Source organism: Pseudophryne corroboree, chromosome 1, assembly GCF_028390025.1.
Source record: "Pseudophryne corroboree isolate aPseCor3 chromosome 1, aPseCor3.hap2, whole genome shotgun sequence".
Lineage (NCBI taxonomy): Eukaryota > Metazoa > Chordata > Amphibia > Anura > Myobatrachidae > Pseudophryne > Pseudophryne corroboree.
Genome location: NC_086444.1, coordinates 917,700,442 through 917,705,473, shown reverse-complemented (window position 1 = coordinate 917,705,473; position 5,032 = coordinate 917,700,442). Strand labels below are relative to the sequence as shown.

The 5,032-nt window shown below is 47.5% G+C and overlaps 1 pseudogene; it reads left to right on the top strand.

The window, feature by feature from the left end:
- Positions 1-399: 399 nt before the first annotated feature.
- LOC134933160 (5S ribosomal RNA) lies at positions 400-518 on the top strand (annotated as a pseudogene).
- The last annotated feature ends 4,514 nt before the right edge of the window (positions 519-5,032 follow it).

Genomic DNA, 5,032 nt, shown 5'->3' with positions numbered 1-5,032 from the left:
ATTGTGTTGATATACTCAATGTTTATAAATCATTTTTTTACATATTTAATGTGTCTTCAGAAATCGACGTAAAGGTTACATTTTTACCGTTTAATCAATACATGATCTATCTCAGTAATTAGGACATACCATTTTCTTTATTGTTTCACCACAATTCTTTTGTGGTGAATTTTGTATGTGCTCTTACTACAACTCCTGTGTGGGGGATCTCCCACGGGAGAGAAAACAATCTCTCCGTCCCTTTGAGACTTTTCTCTTTTACCCATCTATATCTTGGTTCCCCTTAAAGCAGCTTTTTGGCCAAATAATTGGCCATTGACAACGTTTTTCTTTGGACCGTCTTGTCTCAACTTGCTCAAGTAGTAGCTATCCCCCATGCTGATAGGTATCTACTTGACTCTCTACAGTCATACCATGCTGGACATGCCCGATCTCGTCTGATCTTGGAAGCCAAGCAGCATTGGGCCTGGTCAGTACCAGAAAGGGTGACCCTCTAGGAATACTGGGTACTGTAGAATTAAGGAACATACCCTCCGCCGATCAGCAAATTCCACCGCAAGTAAATAATGCATTGTATTTACCTCAGCTGACTAGTCTAATAGGAGTCCGGATTCGTAAAAGCCGTTTTTTCTTGAATCTCTCTTATGAATGTACAGGTGTATATCAAATCATAAGTTGATAGAGATAACAAGAATTTCATATTTTCGCTTTTGACAAACGTCAAACATTAATACTCGCTCAAAATCCAGTGGGTGTACAGACAAACTTTCTGCCACCCACTTCACATCAAGTGAGTGACATATCACCTTATCGTTATTTAATACATGTTATTTAATACTTGTTTTAACTAATTTTGCTGATTTATACAGCAATATTTTTCATATTATCTTTTCGTCTGTCTAGAATATTAAAAGTTAAGTTTTATTCTTGCATATACATTGTATAAGTTTCACAACTTCACCAATCAATTAAAATAAAGTGTGCCCCAGAGAGACATAATAAACAGTCTTTCTTTTGCTTCTCTGCAAAACAACCCTCTAATAGTTTGTTCTGAACTAATGTCCGGGACACCGCCAACCTTGTTCTACCTTAAAAGCCTTATAGGCGAAGTCGGTAGCTTCATGTTGGTTACTATTCTTGCCGCGTATGGTATATAAAAATTGTATGACATTTATTGTACAATCTGGTCCAGTGCAGATTCCAAAAACCCTCACCCACTAGAGTTCCTCAAGTAGTCCTAATGGCATCTCGTCTCAACAAGAAGCTTCAGAAATATTGGGGGTCATTCCAAGTTGTTCTCTTGTTGCCGATTTTCGCAACGGAGCGATTAAGGCAAAAATGTGCATGCGCATGGAACACAGTGCGCATGCGCTAAGTATTTTAGCACAAAACTTAGTAGATTTACTCACGTCCGAACGAAGAATTTTCATCGTTGAAGTGATCGGAGTGTGATTGACAGGAAGTGGGTGTTTCTGAGCGGAAACTGACCGTTTTCTGGGAGTGTGCGGAAAAACGCAGGCGTGCCAGGATAAAACGCGGGAGTGTCTGGAGAAACGGGGGAGTGGCTGGCTAAACGCAGGACGTGTTTGTGACGTCAAACCAGGACGAAACGGGCTGAGCTGATCGCAGTGTAGGAGTAAGTCTCGAGCTACTCAGAAACTGCTAAGAATTTTCTATTCGCAATTCTGCTAATCTTTAATTCGCAATTCTGCTAAGATAAGATACACTCCCTGAGGGCGGCGGCCTAGCGTGTGCAATGCTGCTAAAATCTGCTAGCGAGCTAATAACTCGGAATGAGGGCCATTGTTCCAGGTCGAGAGACCCTCAAGCAATAGCAGTGGATGCGCTGGTGGCCCAGTGGGTGTTCCGGTCAGTGTATGTCTTCCCTCCACTTCCGCTGATCCCAAAAGTGCTCAGGATCATAAGAAGAACAAGAGTTCGAGCAATCTTCATTGCCCCAGACTGGCCAAGGAGGGCTTGGTACCCAGATCTTCAGGAGTTGCTCATAGAAAATCCTCGTCCTCTTCGCGAGGACCTGCTGCAGTAGGGGCCATGCGTGTATCAAGACTTACCGCGGCTACGTTTGACGGCATGGCTCTTGAGCGCCGGATCCTAGCCCGAAAGGGTGTTCCCAAGGAAGTCATCCCCACCCTTATTCAGGCCAGGAAAGGAGTAACGTCGAAACATTACCACCGTATTTGGAGAAAATATGTGTCTTGGTGTGAATCCAAGAAGGCTCCTACGGAAGAGTTTGAGTTGGGACGTTTTCTCCATTTTCTGCAGGCTGGTGTGGAGGCGGGCCTACAATTGGGATCAATAAAGGTCCAGATTTTAGCCTTGTCAGTGTTCTTCCAAAAACAATTGGCCTCTCTTCCAGAGGTTCAGACCTTCGTGAAAGGGGTTCTGCACATCCAGCCTCCATTTGTGCCTCCAGTGGCACCATGGGACCTTAACGTGGTGTTGCAGTTCCTTCAATCAGATTGGTTTGAGCCTCTACAAGAGATAGAGTTGAAGTTTCTCACTTGCAAAGTGGTGATGCTTTTGGCATTGGCATCCGCGCGGCGGGTGTCTGAATTGGGGGCCTTGTCTCACAAGAGCCCTTACTTGATCTTCCATGAAGATAGGGCAGAGTTGAGGACTCGTCAACATTTTCTTCCGAAGGTAGTTTCATCTTTCCACATAAACCAACCTATTGTGGTGCCAGTAGTTACTGACATGTTCACTGAGTTAAAGTCTCTAGATGTGGTTAGGGCTTTGAAGAATTATGTCGCTAGAACAGCTCGAATACGGAAAACAGAGTCTTTGTTTGTCCTGTATGCTCCCAACAAGATTGGGTGTCCTGCTTCCAAGCAGACTATTGGCTCAGAAGTACGATTCAGCACACTCACACTACGGCTGGATTGCCGTTACCGACGTCGGTGAAGGCCCATTCCACTAGGTAGGTGGGCTCATCCTGGGCGGCTGCCCGGGGGGTCTTGGCATTGCAACTTTGCCGAGCAGCTACTTGGTCGGGGTCAAACACATTTGCTAAATTCTACAAGTTTGACACCTTGGCCGATGAAGACCTCAAGTTCGGTCAATCGGTGCTGCAAGGTCATCCGCACTCTCCCCCCCGTACTGGAGCTTTGGTATAAACCCCATAGTCATGAAGTGGACCCCAGCATCCTCTAGGACGTATGAGAAAACAGGATTTTGATACCTACCGGTAAATCCTTTTCTCCTAGTCCGTAGAGGATGCTGGGCGCCCGTCCCAGTGCGTACTTTACCTGCAGTTTTGTTATTAGAGTTAATACACAAGTTGTGTTATATTAGTTTCAGCATGTTGCTGTAATTGGTTCATGCCTGTTGGCATGTGTTCTGTTAAATGCCATGTTGTGCGGCATGGTTGAGGTGTGAGCTGGTATGTATCTCACCACTAGTTTAAAGTAAATCCTTTCCTCAAAATGTCCGTCTCCCTGGGCACAGTTCCTATAACTGAGGTCTGGAGGAGGGGCATAGAGGGAGGAGCCAGTTCACACCCATTGAAAAGTCTTAAGAGTGCCCATGGCTCCTGCGGAACCATCAATACCCCATGGTCATGAAGTGGACCCCAGCATCCTCTACGGACTAGGAGAAAAGGATTTACCGGTAGGTATCAAAATCCTGTTTTTGGTGGACTGTCATGATAGACTGAAAGTGCTCTAGGTTGGGAATGGCCAGAGGCGTAACTAAGGCAGGGCGAGTAGGGCAAGTGCCCTGGGCGCTGTGGTGGCCTGACAGAGAGGGGAGGGGGGGGCACTTCAGTCCAGGTAGTGTTGCGCAGTACTACCCGGCGCCGGCGGCATTGTTTTATTTTTATAACCTTAATAGTTACTGGCTGCACTGCAATGAGTGTTCTGCAGACTCAGTCAGTGTGCAGTACTGGCGCACGACAGGCTCCCTGCTTCCCGAACTGTACAGGCGACTGGGTGGGCGGCGTAGGGGAAGCCGGAGGAAACGCTGCCCGGCCAATAGCATCAGGATTGGGCGGTGTTTCCTCCGGCTCCAAGGCAGCATTGGGTGGGCTGGGTGTTGGAACGCCAGCATAGGCTTCCTATAGCTTACAGCATAGTGGGCGGAGCTGGCGCCAGCGAGTCACTTTCTGGGCCGGTGGTGTGACTTGCGCGCCCGAATTGGGGTCTGACGTGACCGGCGGTCCACATTGCTGAGGAGCCGCCCGCCGCCAATTTCATCGTAGTGGACTCACTGGCTGCACTCTATTTACAGTAAAGAAGTGCCTGCCAGACTGCCATTACCACTGCCTACTGGCTGAAAGGAAGGCTAGAACGGAGAGCAGCTGAACGGAGCTGTTCCTTCCTGTAAGTAAATACAAGCTTTCCATTCAGTAGCTGTTGGAATTATTAAAAAAAAAAAAAAAAAAAAACATGCTTTCTTGAATAATAACAAAAAATGGCTAGGACTGTACATGTTTAATAAAAAAACTGGCACACTTTAGTTAAATATCCCCCGTCCTCAGCCTGCTTAATTTTAATAAAATTGGCCTGCTGCAATTGAATACTCCCCCCCCCTTCCACAAGGTCTGCTGTACTTGAATAACCCCCCCACTACCCCCAGGCCTGCTTTACTTGAATAATCCCTAACCCCAGTCTGCAGGGAGGAGGAGGAGCCCTGCAAACGTCACCTCCCGGATCTGGGAGGTGACGGAGACCCCCGTCGACCTCACTGCCAACATCGCAGGGGGCTCATCTACCGCATTGCGATGTTAATCGCATATGTTAGTACATATGTGATTTGCATCGCTGCGGTAGCGGCGAGGGGGCGCAATGTATTTTAATACATCCCGCCCTCTCTGTCAGAATGCCAGCATAGGGCGCTCGGGTGCGCTGCAGTCTCCCTAACAGCAGCAGCATCGGCTCCCAGCACATGGGACACACACAGAGACACAGAGTGCGATGACGTGCTGAATTACAACGCAGGGGGAGGTGATGGTGTGCTGAGTGACGACGCAGGGGGAGGTGATGATATGCTGAGTGACGACGCAGGGGAAGGTGAT